This window comes from Scophthalmus maximus, chromosome 16, assembly GCF_022379125.1.
Source record: "Scophthalmus maximus strain ysfricsl-2021 chromosome 16, ASM2237912v1, whole genome shotgun sequence".
Classification (NCBI taxonomy): Eukaryota; Metazoa; Chordata; class Actinopteri; order Pleuronectiformes; family Scophthalmidae; genus Scophthalmus; species Scophthalmus maximus.
This window is the reverse complement of record NC_061530.1, coordinates 17,650,919-17,666,566: the sequence shown is the minus strand read 5'-3', so window position 1 is coordinate 17,666,566 and position 15,648 is coordinate 17,650,919. Positions and strand designations below refer to the sequence as shown.

General features: G+C 47.0%; 1 long non-coding RNA gene across 1 annotated transcript in view; it reads left to right on the top strand.

Annotated features, from left to right (window-relative positions):
* LOC118287364 overlaps nucleotides 1-15,648 on the top strand; it is a 102,606-nt gene that overhangs the window by 50,850 nt on the left and 36,108 nt on the right. The window contains exon 2 of the long non-coding RNA XR_004785644.2: nucleotides 10,527-10,656. This is a non-coding gene — a long non-coding RNA (uncharacterized LOC118287364). The remainder of the gene's footprint in view (nucleotides 1-10,526; nucleotides 10,657-15,648) is intronic.

The window sequence follows — 15,648 nt, the reverse complement described above, 5'->3', positions numbered from 1 at the left end:
CAGTTTGTTCACTGCGGGTTCCTGGTAAAACTGTACCATCTAATGGGGACATTTATTTTGCCAGAAAGCTCCTCAAGAGACTTTTTTTAAAACAAAATTAGCTTCTTGAAACTATACAATAGGGATCTGTGGTGGTGCGGCTACGCGAGGCCACATAAGGTAACATAATGTGAACTTAACACGAGGCATACCATAAATCATATGTTTTCGGTGAGTACACATTTAAGAAGACAAATGGAAAAATTCCTGCTTACTGAGACTTCCCACTTCCTGTTTAATCCCAGGGTTCTACCCTTTCTGTTTGCGTGTCTCCTTCAACAGATTCTGGCCCCCCGACGATCCCCCCCCCCCGACCACTTAAAGGGCCATTGTCACATATTGTATTTCTCGCTAGGCCGATTACATGTTTATTTTTTCACCTGAAGAATTGCGTTAGTTTCAATCCCCTCGGCCTCCGGCTTGAGTTGCACATGTGGATTTGAGGAAGACAGTACGGTAGATCACAAAGCACAGCCGGTGCTCACAACACGCATAAATCAAAGAGATTCGGGGGGGGCGGCCCTGCGAGACGGGAGCTGCAATCTGCGATCCCTTAGCCACAGCTGAGGGCTCGGGCTCAAATGATTCATCACACGATGATTAGTTGTGGCCGGGGCTTCGGCATCCTTTCTCTCCAAACCCCCGGCCATGTTGGAGGCTATTTTGGAGAAGAGCAGGCACTCGCCGCTAACCGAGCCTCAGATGTGGAGGGGAGATAAGTGTCACGTCTCTCAGCAATCTGACAAACCTGCAAACCATATGAGCAGCGCTGCAGATTTGGCTTCACTGGTGTGCGAGTATGTAAGAAAGAGAGAGAGAGAGGAGGTTTTGGTGTCGGTGGAAAGGGATTACACTTCTTTCATTCTTTCTTTGCAAATTCGATAGTACAGTTACTAATCCCACCCATGTGCCACCACTATGATATTGTTTCCTGACGTGAGGGAAGTGACTGGCAGGCTGGATGTGAGTTATTTTAATGTAAAGGTCGGGGAGGTGGTAAACCTACACCACCTACTTTCAATAACTCCAGTTGTCTCATTAAAATTTTGTGTATTGTCAGTTGGGTTTTCTATTTTTGTGGACGTTACGGCTTTGGATTTGGTTGAAGGCAAACGTATTTACTTTTTTAACAAGTATTTAGCGATAGGGCTGCAACTAACAATTATTTTCATTATCGATTAATCCGCCGATTAAATGGCCTGGTCCAAAAAATGTTGAAAAATGTCGACCGTGTTTCCCCACACCCCAAGATGATGGGGCTTTTTTTGTCCGCACAGTAACAAAAACAGAAAATATTAATATTTAAGAAGCTGAAAATCAGAGAATTTTGGCCGATTTTCATGAAAAAACTACTACTATCGATGAACTGTTGCTGTGATTTCATTTTTTCAAATGGCTTCGTTCAACGCTGATGATGTGGGACTGCCGGCCGAAGGGGAGAGAGGGAAGATGGTGAAGAAACGTGCGGAGAAGGAGGGAATGAAAATGTTAATCTTGGGTTACAGCTTATTAGAGACAACACGTGAAATGATCCACTATCCCGGCCCGTGTTGTAGAAAGACATCCGACCTGGTGAAACGTTCACATTCCCTCTGTTGATGTTGTCTTTTTTTACATCGTACGCCCCAGCAGCGAAACGGAGGAATCCCGTCTGGAATGCACGTGAAAACACTGGGTGATGGGCTTCACCGTCCTCGGGGCAGTCGCAGAGACAACACGCAGCATGTGTGGCCTCCCTTTGTGTCTTGGCTCTTCCCTGTTGGTGGCACCTTTAACAGCCCCCTTTCCCTTAAACCATTACCCTGCAGCAGAGACTCACCCTGTTTAATTAATGATGTTTTTTGCAACTTACTGTATTTATACAACGTATGGCTCGGGGGGGACGGGGACGTTAGAAACACGTTTTTCGTCGAATGTCTGGCTTTTTTAACAACACGCTGTTTTATGCACAAAAAAAAAATCTTTGCTGCTGTGAAAGTAGGGGAGAAGAAACAAGTTGTCAAGAGGGATTAGGGCTGCAAGGCGGGGAATGGGTCTGCGATAAAAAGGTTGCGGTTTCACTTGGACCGGACTTAAAGCAGGGACGGTGGTCGACCCTGGACTGACGCATCACACACTGACGAGACCACCAGAGGTAGCGGTCCGAGGTACGGAAAATATGTCCCATCCGCAAGAAAAGGAGAGATGAGTAATAAATCATGACATCATATCGATGCCCCCCCCTGGAATCCCATCCCATACTATAACAGAATAAAAGGAGCGGACGGGGGGAGAAAGAAAAGACGAGGCAGACGGAGGAAGGTGAAGTGGGGTCTAGGAACTATGAAAACACTTGGAGAAGCGGTGAACGATGATGATGATGATGATGATGATGATGGGGGGGTGGGGGGTCTCTGTAATAACGTGCAATCAGACACATGGTGCAGCCGTAACAGGAGCCGCAGCTGTCCTGAAACCAGAATGAAGCCTGTGCTCTTCCTACCTACCTCACCCTCTCTCCCCTCTCTCTCCGTCCCACCCGCTCACTTTGCCTCTTCACTTTTTTTTTTTCATTCTCTCACCATCTCCACCACTTCCTCTTTGGATACCCCCCCACCCCCCCCCCCCCCCCCCCGTTATCTCCAGCGATCTCCCCTCCACACTTTGTTCTCCCCTCGCTCGTCCTATGAAAGGCCTTTTTTTGTTTCATGTATCTCTCAGACACGGATGCCTTTCCCTTCATCCGCCCCGTTCCCTATGCCGCGCCCCCCCCACTCCCACTCCACCCCCACTAACCCACCGTCCTTATTTACTGAAGCCAGCAGATCAAACAAAATCCAACCATAAATACCAGCCTAGTTCATCTAATCAGCCAAATTGCAGCAGAATGCTGCGGCTTGTTCGGGGTTGGGGGGGGGGTGTTCTCTTTGCTGGGAAACATTACTTAATGGCATCAAATCAGCCATTAAGAGTACACCACTTTCTCATTGTTAAGGAAATTGATTTTTTTTTCCCCTCTGTAAAAACTCGGGACACCTGAATTCGTCTCTTCCAGCAAAGTTTGGGTTAAGTGGGAGGATGGACGGGTTTTTATACATAACTTAAATATAATCTATAATAGACTTTTAATTCATATTATGAGATTAAATTCCCAGGAGTCACGTCTGAAACGTGACTGAATGAGGATACAAATACAAACAATACAAGGAACATTCAACTGCTTTTTATTTTCACGACCGGCACTTCTCAATAATCTAGTAACTCCTGCTCCGACTGAACTTTAGCATCTCACTGTACCTCTGCTCGAGTGGGTGCACGAGGTGAGATTGACACTTCAATCACCTGCCACTCGAGAAGCCGCTCCCCCTCCCTCCCACCGCCCCCTCCGCGGATTCCGGCTATCACCCACTTTTCCATTATTCCTGAGCCAAAATGAAATTTCAGTGAACCGTTGAGAGTAAATAAAAAATTGGAAACAAACTCTGTTCCAGGAAGCAAATGGTAGGATATGCGCAGTTCTTTCTGCTTAATCACTCTTCGTGGAACGGGATGATCTCGTATGGGACAAATAAATAAATAAGCAAAAGGGACCTAAGGCTTTTTCTTTGATTGCTTTTCTTCTTCCCTACAGGTCACGAACACTTGTAATGCACATGGTGTTTTTCGGCCGTGACAACGTCGGCGCGGGTCGTTTGTGTTATATCGCAGCCTCGGCAGTGGGGCGGGGGGACGTTGCCAAGGACGGACACACGGCCGAGCTTTATCAGCTGAGGGGCTGATGTCCTCCGGTTCATAACCTTGGCTCATATCCGCCGCTGCTTCCCGCTAACTGAATTGGCACAGAGGCAGGGCTTTTTCTGCCATGTGATCTATGTGCTGGAGCAGCAGCAGCAACATTAGTGTTGGTGGAGAAAACATCAACGCAGCAATGGCATTCTTCTCATGCAGCGCATTTCAACAAATCTAGTACAAGTTATATAATCAAAGAACTCATTCTGCACAGCTTTTTGGTGTTTGATTTCTGTTCTTCAGTTTGAAATATATACAGGTAATCATTTCAAACAATGTACATGTAAAACAACCCTTTGAAATATCCCTGCAAAAAGGAATTTCTTTGTATAAGTTTGACGGCCAGTTGGCGGTGGATTCCGTTTTTAATCCCGGGTTATTTAACGCGAGTTTGGCACATGGTCTTTGACGGAGATCTTAATTCTTCGGAAAATCATTTAATTACTTTGGCTTTCCTGCAAATCTTCCGTCGGGAGAGTGCGAGTCTCGTCTTGATTCGGCGGACCAAGGGTGAAGGTTTCTGCCTTATTATTAGCTTGGGTTGGCAATCAATCTCTAAGTCCCGAACTCTTCAAAAGAGAAAAAAATGCTGGTCAAGGTCTTGGCCATATACAGACAATTGGGAAGGAAAGCCATGGGAGAGAAAGCACGAGGCAGCTGTATATCTTCACCACGGCCAAGTTTATGACAGTGGATGGATAATGCATGTCTGGAATGAGGGTGAAAGGATTAATTTGGGCTGTTTATTGTAATTTCTTGTAACTCCGGGGGCTTAGGGGAGGCAGTTCGTCCTCCTCGCCCAGACTCCCACTGCACGGCCTTGGACTCCCCTGCTCCTGATTGTGGCAGGAGTGGAGGCTCCGTTAATCGGTGACTCATTGTTTAAAGTTGGAGCTATGGAGCTTCTCAGAAAGAATGTACCAGCATCAACTCGGGAAATGTTGCTGTCAGAAGATTTGTGCATGGAAACGAAACTGGGCATTTTGGGTAAGACTAAGTCTCCAAGTCTTGTCAAAGCAAGTCACGTGTTGACATGGGTTACCTTTAAATGCAGAGGCTTACGGGTTTTCCACCGCTGCTGCTTCAGAATTTTATGAATCTGTGAGGGCTTTTATTTTGACGCGACAAGAAACAACGATGGAGTGCTGTAGAATCTTTGGGCGACAACGAGTAAGGACAGAGTAGTGTTACCGGGTACCCATTAGAAAAAGTTACATTTCGATTCTGCTAATTAGTTCCTAAAAGATTGCATCAACTTAACGTAACTAGCGCTTAGCATGCATGCTGTCGTACGAGCCACAGAGTGAAGTGGATGGCCTGCCCCCCGCTGCTGAAAAAAAATCCTAGAGGAATAACTGGGGCTTATTAATTAAAAATGTGAAATTGCGAGGTAGAACTGGCTGATGTGATGACAAACCTTTAGGGGTCAAGTTTCAATCAAAGGGGAAGTTTGACGGAGATTTTTTTGGACTGCACTGGTCGGGGCCTCGAACCCGCAGCCCCGGGTACGGGAGATGGCACAGATGCGTCAGCTAGTGAACCGTAAGAAAATATTCGCAAAATTTCGCAGAAAAGTGTATTGGATTAAAATTGCTTGCTGCCTCTTTAATTCAACCTGTCAATTCTCATGTTTACAGCTCTGATCATCCATCTGTGGATAATACTCAAACACTTTAAGAGTAATAACGTTCGTGATCGGTATTGATCAGCACCGACTGACAAAAGATCTCTTTTTAATGTGGTCTTTACCCCCTTTTACTGTCTCCCTTCATGCCTCGGTGCAATCTGTGTTGCGTTTAGCTGCACCTCAAGGCTATTCTCTGTTGTCATTAGTCGAGATACAAGTGATTACCCCCTTTTTGCTCCCGCCGACCCCCTGATCCATACAGACGTCGATTCGCTCGATTGGCTCGACTCGTAGCGGTTAATGTCGCCATGAGGGTTAATGACACATCCCCGGAGGCCTCCTCTCCTCTCGACTTCCAGTCCAGCGAGTTGGTACGAGTCCGTCCTCCCCGTCCCCGTTCAATCCAGATCCACTGCTATATCTCCATAGCAACAGGCATGTGTTTTGTGTGCACAAAGTTGCTGAGGAGTTTTTTGGGGGAGGTTAGGGGAGAGAGGAAATGAATCACCATGGGGAGATGCAGGTCATCATCCCCGCAGGGTCAAAGGTGAACAGAGACTGGGGAACCCCCCCTTTCCCTGATTCCTTGTAAGATGACCCTCATCCTCCATTCTCTCTCCACCACTCAGCCTCTGCCCGTCAGCTACCTCTCCGGCTATGATTAGAAACCATAACCTCATGCTTCATTGTCACACCGTGTCGACTCCCATTCAGCGAGTACGGCTAAAGGACCTGTTAGCCTGAGACTGAGAAGCTGGCTACTCCACATACTTCCCCCCTTCTCTCCTCAGCTCTGGGGAGTGTGGGGACTCTGGGGGTCTAATCACCTTTGCAGCCCCCCTCCTCTTCCTGTCACATGTTAATCAGGACGGTGTTCTTGGACTTACTCTTGACACACAGCGATTTCTCTCGGCTTTGATGCTTCCTCCACGCCAGGCCTGGTCATGGTCACCACTGATGACTTCTTTTGAAGCTACCTCGCAGGCTACTCCACAGGATGAACACGTCGCCGTCAATAATGGAATTATGGTTGTGGCTGCTTAATACAAGGGCCCTGATGGTATAAGTGTGTAGGATTCATTTTTATTTTATTTTATTTTAGTGTCTTTCCTTCTGGTCTGTTGCCCAAAGTATTTCTCTGCAATATTCTACTCTTTTTTTGGCAAGACTTTCCAGACAGACATTAAATCCTTCCTTGATTTTTTGGGGAGACCGCTACAATTTTTCAGTTCGGATCTGGAGATTTTAGATGAATTTCCTGCCCATTCTGTGGCTAAAGACCTATCGACGAGATAGCTGGCTTTCAGCACTGACCTCATAAATAAGGCCATTAGAGCCCATCACTGTAAAGTATAAAATAGGTAGGATTTTTCGGTTTGGGTGAAACATTGGGAAGCGGGAAGCCTTTCATTAAGGACACAAATTAATCTTTGGTATTGGGAGACTTGTGCGCAGACCAAGTGGATCCCCAGATGATGGTATATCAATCTGAATATCCGCCGGTGTCATCGCGCAGTTAATGGTTATGAAAGAGCCCTGTGAGACGGCGAGCTAAATCTTCCCTTTCTCCTCCCTGAGCCACAGTTGAGCCTCCTTACTTTCTTCAAACACTTTTCTTTCAAAGAATGAGGGTTTTGAAAGAGGACACACGAAAAAAAAAGCAACCCCTCTTACCGTATGTCATTTCTACCCTCTTGTCATGGCAATATTTATTATCTTTAACCATAAGCTCCCCTGCTTGAAGAAACCCTCTGTCTGTGACCTCATCGACCGTTACGGGCCTGTCATGCAAATCATTGTAATGTGGTGAAAAAAAATGGGAGCGATAACTCATCCGTGCAAACTTCAAATGGGCGCTCTTTCGTGTTTTTGTTTCCACGACACACCTGAACTTTATTGATACCGGGATTTGCGACCGGCGGAGAATCATATTACATCACTTCTTCTTCTTTTTTTGGAGATAAACCCCTTTTCAAAGGAGCTCATAATTTCGAACGGGGGTCACAGGAGGATGCGTTTAAGGATGAAAGAATCCAAACGTCTGACCGGCTACTTTCTGTGAAAATGAATACTCTTCACCTGGACTTCACCACATACTTGCTCTGCATGATATATATATGGATTCATAATTTTCACAATGCCTTTCAAAATATCCCACCTTCTCGACAAAAATGGGACAGCGTGAAATCTTATTCTGGTGTGCTTCCAACTTTGTGGCAAAAGTTTATGGAATCTTTTTTTGTTTCAGTGTCCCTTTGCGCAAAGTTAGTTCCCTGAAGAGATTTGTTTCTGAGTTCGGTATTAAGAGATCTTGACTGGCCTCCTGCCGCTCGGCCCCGTCCAACGTGAAACCCGAACGTGAGCCAGGATCTTATCGCCCGACATCAGTGTCTGACTTTCCCTAATATTCTTGTGGCTGAATGGAGCAAATCCTCGCAGCCAGATTCCAAAATCTTGTGGAAAAGCCTTTCACAGAAGAGTAGAAACCAGATACAGTAGCAGATAAACACCCATGGTTTTCTTTGAATGTTCAAGAATCACATATGGTTGGGTGTTTAAGAGGATGTCTGGTTTCTGCATTGGACACTTCTGCGGACTAAAACTTCCTATCTAGAAATTATGCAGGGAGTCTTCATCCTACTTTGCATCCATCATTTCCCCCTTCTTTGTCTTTTCTATCCAAGTCCTTTGTCTGGACTCCTTCACCTTTTCCCATTCCTCCCTCTCTCTGTTTTTGCCCCCTTGCTCTTCCTCTCTTCACACCTCTGCAATCTTTTCCATTCTGTTGTACCTGTCATGCATGTCAGGGCTCTCAGAGGGATGAGAAAAAGAAGAAAGGGGTCCGCCGGCCCGGAGCTTGAAAAGACTCCGGGAAACCGAGGATGGGGAGGGGAGAGGAAGCTGAGCAGCCGACCAATAACTCCCTCTGAACATCTTAAACTCCCTCGCCGGGCTTTCAAGTGCTCGCTCCTCACATTTCCCCACCAATCTCTGCCAATCCCACAGGCCTGCCAGGACTCGGTGAACGGTGAAAAACACATCTTTTCCTCTTCTCTCTCTTGTTTTAAACTTCCTCCGCTCCTTTGTACCCGGTCCCTTTTTTTCTTCTTCCTGTACACTTGCCAGCTATTGTACTAAAGCCGTCTCTACTCCTTCCCCGTTAGAAGAAGTGGACATTGTGTATTAGTGAAAGTGTTTGAAAATATGCGCTGTATGTGTTATGTGTTTCCTCGTCGGACTGCATTTTTTGTGTCTGCCTTCTCGTGTTTCCATTTCGCCTCTTCGGAACAGATTTTTCTGGAAACTGTAGACTTTAAAAAAGGGTTACTTCTGGTTGCCAGATATCTAAGTCGGGATCGTGTGATCATGAGGCTGGAGGAGCCTAAAACTGTGGATCAGCCGAGGTATTTTGCAAATCATCCTGTCAATCTCCCCCGAGCCACCGCTACACGAGGCATCTCGTGGAACTCGTTCTCTGGCCCCGGATGATTTTCTTTTTTAACAAAATTCACAAAACAGTAAATGCAAGCCGGAGGAATAATCACTCGTAATTTTTAGTTGATTGACACTTCCTCTTCTCTGTTGCACTGCATGAGCAGGACAGAAGACAGAGTTGCTTTAATCCACAGTCGGTGATATGGCATCATTAACGGGCATTTGAAGAGACCCAATGCTGTAAATCCCACATGAACACCCGCTGACCCTCAGGGGAAATTTTCTTTTTTTGATCCATCTCAATATCTAATTAGAGATGGATCAATACATTTCCTGCAGATATTCCAGGATGCACAGACAATTTTTACCTTTCTTTATTGTCTTCTTCATGAAGATGAGGCTAAATGAAACCCGGACTCAGATTTCCACGCACCCCCCCCCCCCCCCCTCCACCTCAGACAAATCCCGCCTTCTTATTGCTATAGGCAATAAGAACTAAATCACATTTCAGAAAGAAAAAAAAAAAACCCTCATAGGGGCATCGTTATGACTGTATGTCCCCTCTGAGACAAAAGGCCAGATGATTCAGATTGCCCGGGTTACCCATAAATACTCCCTCACCATTATTTGCTACACTCTCCGGATGGGGATGGGGGCCGGGGGTCAGAGTTCAAGTGCTGAGGGACCACCACTGTCCCCGCAGAGAACGTTGGGTAATGGAATGGGAGATTCCAGGTCACATGGAATGATTTGGGTGCAACCCTCTGGCACCGGGGGTTAGATCCCAGCCCCGGCGAAGGGCCTATAACGCTCAATACGGGACCACAAATGGCAGCAATAATGGCGGTTAAAACTCCATCGAGAGACAAAGGGGGCTGTAAATCAAATCCCATATTGGCCCGCGCACATATTTCTGCTGTAATTCACTTACACCTAAATAACTTTATGTCCCTTTGCATTTTCTCGGCGCTTATTCACCGTCCTCACTAGTCCGAGACGGACGATTTTTAAAAGGGCACAGACGATTGATCCGTAACTGCTCAATAGTAAAGAAAGTATCTGGATATTTGACTTGTCGTATTTGTATTTGTGTGGTTTTGTTTGCCTTTTTCTTGCATTGGAAAAAATTGAATTTAAGAAGAAGCATATTCCAACATCAAAGGCGCCCGCGTAACTGTCGGTCCTCGCTTAGATCTGACGGCAGCATCGCTGCAGTCGGTCTGCTTTAACCGCAGCAGGATGGACCGTGATCAAACGACGACGTGCTTCTCTGTGTGTGTGTGTTTGGGTAGATGTTATTTGTGGAGGTGCTCGTACGCTGAACCTTTTGAGCACGTGTGCAGATGCTTTTGCATTCGATGTCGGTGTTGAGCCTACCTGTACACTTCATTAACAAAGTTTGAATAAGTCTGTTTTCCTCTATTTAATCGTGTCTATGTACATATTATCGTAACATACACACTTTCCTGTCACTCTTGGTGGGAGAGTGAAACGAAGCATCATCGCACAAAGAGTTATGCATAATAACATCATTCATGCGGCAGATCAACCTACTGAAGATTCATGGTGAGTAAAGTAGGCGCTCTACTGTACCCATGTTCCGGAAAAATGTTCTTGCTGACTCACACAATCTCTTCCTGCCTTCTTCATATGATAGCCCTGACTGGAGCATCTCTGGAGACACCTGGAAATGGCCGTCCGCATGATGATCCCCATCCAACCTGGCAGAGGTGAGGATCTGCAGGTGAGCAACGCTTCTTGTGTCGTACCCAAGAAAGATGCCAAAGGTAAAGAGTCAGAATACTCATGTCAATTTTTTCCCTTTAATAAAGTAGCAAGAATTTCTAAAATGAATAATTTTCTTTGTCATTACGTGGTATTGAGTGTAGGTTTATGCAGGCGGAAAAGGAATTTAAATGATTTTGGCGTTAGGCTGCAGCGAAACAAAATGTGACAAGTGAAGGGGTTTGAATATTTTTTCTGAATGTACTGTATAAACTTAAAAAACAAAAATCACACTTAGATTTATGCCCCTTTAGTTTAAGAGGTTTTCTCTACAAGTCTGCTGAAATGGTGACATTTCAAACCCCCTGAGGACGTTGTAATCTCGCCCCAGTGGTGTTAAACAAAGCGGCTGAATGTGTTTGTATGCAAGCTCACATTCACCTTTCACACACACACACACACACACACACACACACACACACACACACACACACACACACACACTGAACCCCGCTGCATGAGGTATGTATGTGTCGGTGCCACGCGCTGTTGGGCCGGCTTCACCTGTCACCTGTCAGTCTGTCACTGTTCACGTTGCCCCCACCACCACCACCACCTCGCCGCTCAGCCTGCCAGCGCGGGGGGCATGACAGGGGACAAAGCCAAAGTGACAGACAGTGACAGGGCGGTGATCCCCGCTGAACGCCACGGGCAGGGAGCTGCCTCGCCGCGTGTCACCCTGAGTGACAGAGTGGAGTCGTGCACCCCCGAAGGTGGAAGGATGCGGCTACTAGATAGAGGGCCGGTGTATCTCCGTCTCTCACACACACACACACGCATACAAATGATTGTGTGAACAAATGTCACGTAGTATACATAAACGCACACATATCTATATTGGCACTATTCTTCCAAATTTGAGAGAAAAAATTATTTCATAAAGGAGAATGTTCTCATTTTAGCTTACTCTCTCTAAGTCTGCTGAGAACATGATGAATTAGTAAATTATATTTTGTCAAACATATATATATATATATATATAGAATCAAGCTTTTATAAATACTGCTTGATTGTATTTTAGATCAATCAGATTTGGACACACCAGATCAACGCACAAAGAAATTCCACTCTCAACTCATTGGTCCTTTCCTCTGCTCTCAGCGCGCCTGCTGTTGCCTTTTGCTGCGTTTTAAAAAAATGTTTGAAAGATTATTAAAAAAGTAAGCGTGAAAAGGGAAAAAGGTTGAAAATGTGAAGAACGGCGTCTCTTTCTTCAGCCGTCACGATATATATGTTTCAGCAACAACCCCCCCCCCAGCAACCATCTGCATGAAACCAGTTCTTCCAAGATCAAAGCAATGATGTGTTTCCAGTAGCCCCAGTGTATTGATATATCTTTATGATCTGGCCTCAGCCCCCTGCTCTCGCCCCCCGCCCCCCCCCAGGCATCACCAAACCCAATCAGGCTTGCGATGAGTAGCGTCGTCACTGGATGAGCTATAACCCCCTGGAGACGCCTGGTGTCTGATCTCCGTGGGCTGAGGGGAAAGCATATTTCCACATGAAGGGCTTTTCTGGGAGCTTGAGGAGGGTCCCGGCGAAAAAACCCGACTACGGCGCCGATATTTATTCCGTGGAGTTCAAAAGGGAGGTTATTGTCATTCTCGTCTTCCCCCCGTCGCCACCTCTGTCCGCCTGTAGTTCAACGTCAAATATATTACTTCCTCTTTCTCCCTTCAATTCTTTCTCTCTCTTCATCTTCCTCCTCTCCTGTGTCTCTGTTCGCTTGTCGTAATGGCTTCAAATGCACAGTGGCCGCTCATGAACGAAGAATGAGAGACGGAAACAACACCAGGATAAAAGATGGAGCTCGATTCTCAACTGAAACCAAAACTTCAGCAACTTCTTCTTTTTTTTTTTTTTTTCAAGCAAAGCATCTAGGTAATTAAAAGATAAGTTTACGGCAGAGCTAATGGGTTTTTAAAAAGAAAAAAACAGCTTCTCTACCTCTTTCCTTATCAGGTTTTTTTGCATTAATTGTGAGGTGCTTCCTGGATTTAAAGGTCAGGAGATATGCGCGAGGGTCAAGCTCGGCCTGGACGTGTAGTGATGCATCGGGCGGCGGATTGAAGCCGTTTAATCGCTCGTACCTCCCAGGAAATCTGATCGGGACTGACGAGCTCGGCCTCCCCTGTATCGCTGAGGCAACGTATCGAAGCGTAGGGAGGATAAGGATCTTAACCTGATCCAGACAATTAGCCTGTGTTTACTTCAGGAAGCTCGCGGTGATGGATCAAAGAGACCTGGGGGCTCCGGAGGTTCAGTCCCTGTCTTTTCATTCTCCCGGCCTCATGCTCTCCCTCCCTCTTTTTTCGCCGTCTGCTAGTCAATCTTGCCGCGAGTGACCTCGGGAGAACTCTGACCCCGCACCCTCGGGCCCAGCTTCACCCCCGAGCTGCTGGTTCACACCAGCGAGCTACTCTCTCCCTCTGTCGGTGACGTCTGGCTTTGAGGATTTGTACAGCGAGCCTGTCTGTTTTGCGGGGAAATGGAGTCAGAGGTGTAGTTGAATGGGCTGCATGAAATGAATTTGCTTCATTCGTATGAGAAATGGCGTGCGTGCGTGCGTGTGCGTGTGCGTGTGCGTGTGCGTGTGCGTGTGCGTGTGTGTGTGTGTGTGTGTGTGTGTGGGTGTGTGTGTGGGTGGGGTATCGAGTCAACGGCTCAGACGGGCAACATAAAAGGTTCCTTTCCTGTGAGGGGTTATCGGTACAGGGGGGACCCCGGTGGTTTGACATGAGCAGGCGGAAACCGAATGAGGGGGTGTCGATGCTCTGTGGCTTATCTCCAGCCGCCCATGGTCCCCGAGGTCTGCAGAGAACCAAGAACCCCCCCCCGGTTTAATGCTCACAGAAGCCAACACAGACCGTCTCTGGTCCCATGTCTGCAAGAGCAATTTGACATTTAAGCATTTCCACCCCCAGACGCCGGCACCACCCCCTTCCCCTTGCACCCCCCCCCACACACACAAACACACAACAAACATCATCAGCGTCAATGTAATAGTGTATATAGGGGTTGCAACAATCAACCGATCAGTCTGTTTTTGTTTTGATTGATTGATTTATGGTTAAGATAATGCAATTGAAATTGCTGCCCCAAGACCGTAGTTATAGTTCTGTGAGTACTTGCACACGAACAGCTGCAGACACCACGGACATGGACTCGTTTGTATTACGCTCCACTCTGTGTTCCATACATGGTGACATCCATGCAAAGAGGAAGAGGCTGCTTTGTCTGCCCTTGTCTTTGCATTGACGTGTCGCGGTGCGGTGAGTGACGTCACACAGCCTCTTCTTCAAATTCAGCGTCCACTTTTGTCGCTTGGCTTTTTGCCATTTTCCGTGCGGACCTGTGACGACAAAAATACCCTCACGCGGCCATTAGTGGGGCCTTGCATACGAATGTGGAAAGTAAACAGCTGGCATTATAGTGCAAAGCCCCAAATAACCCCGATGATAACTTACCACTGAATTTAGCGTTGAAGTTGAAGGGAAACATCTTCAACAAGAGCGCAGACCTCTAATCATGTGAATGTACCGTGTACCTCTTAATTTCTTCTGCTTTACGCACGGGTGCTATTTCACACGCTTTCACGCGAAGCACCTCCTGCTGAGCCTCGCCACTCCCACCCAGACATTTGCACCGTGTGTCCTCTAGCCTGGAGGCTACAGTTTAGTCAATAGTGAACATACATAGTCCACGTAAAATGCGACTTCTATGAGAATCGGGTGGCGTGTTCACCCTGTGACTGCCCGATGACCTATGCAATGTATTTCCCTGGCTCTTGCCCTCCCAAACAACCATGACCTTGAATTCAGACCACGCATAACAGAAAATAACTGATGGACGGATTCAGAGCAGCTTTCGACCGAGTCCCCGCCATTCCCCTTTAGAACTAAGTCGTCGATGAGAGACGATCAAAGGCCGGCGTTTTGGGCTCCAGGCTTGGTCTGACCAACAGACAGACCGCATTTCCCGTGTTCCCCCAGTCCGCTGCCTGTCCTGACAACAGTTTCCTCCCCTGCTCTTCACTTCTCACCTCACGCCCAGTTCTGTGGCTGTGCTCACATCTCATTCCACCGTGTTTACATTCTCCGCTCGACGTCTTGTAGAAACGCGGAGAAAAGTGGAGAAGGAAAAGGTCGACATAAATCTGTCGGTTTCTCAGCCCCGATTTCTAGACCCAAGGGAGTTATTTGTGAGTGCAGCTGAATAATTTATCACGACGGGAAGTTGGTGCACATAAGGTGAGGCTTGGTTATCGTCTGACGGAGCAGTGAATGTGAAGGGATTGAGCTTCAGAAACGTACAATGAAAACCTGGTGGATTTATTCCTCAGCTTATCGGTACAATAAGTTCTAAAGGCCATACATTGTCCTCTCCAGATTTAAAAGTGGAACACCAAACAAATGTTCTGATTTGAGGTGGTTTAAGGGTGACGAAATGTTTGGCACAAGTCTCATTTCTCCGTACACAGGATCAACCATGACGGCGGTGTTCGATCTGAGTAGAAGTATGATGCTGCCAAGTTGAAATTCCCCTCCAACAAGCCCCTGACTTCACTGATCCAAACCACGACAACGGGCGCTCACAAAGGTTGGCTGACTCAACATACCCTTGTGCCCTTGGGTGCTCAGGTCTCAACAAGTGGCCCAGTCTTGACGACCCGTCAAAGAAAAAGCCAGCGGGGGTCAACACAGGGTCGCGAGCCAGTGAACAGTGAGGCGTTTGCTTAGTCCAACCTGAACGCCTCGGCCCCTCGGCGAGCCCTCGGTCAAAGGCAACCACATGCATCAGGCTTCAAAGCGTCTGTGGAGAACAGGGTCAGCCCCTCTGGGTCTGTGGAGAGGAATGGGGGTTGAAACACAATCTTTTCATTTATCTACATCTGTTGCCGCCCTCCACGTTTTTAGTATCCCGAGAACGAGGCAGCGGGAGAAACACTTCTGACCAACGAACCTGCGCAGTCACCATCTCTTCGACAAAACACA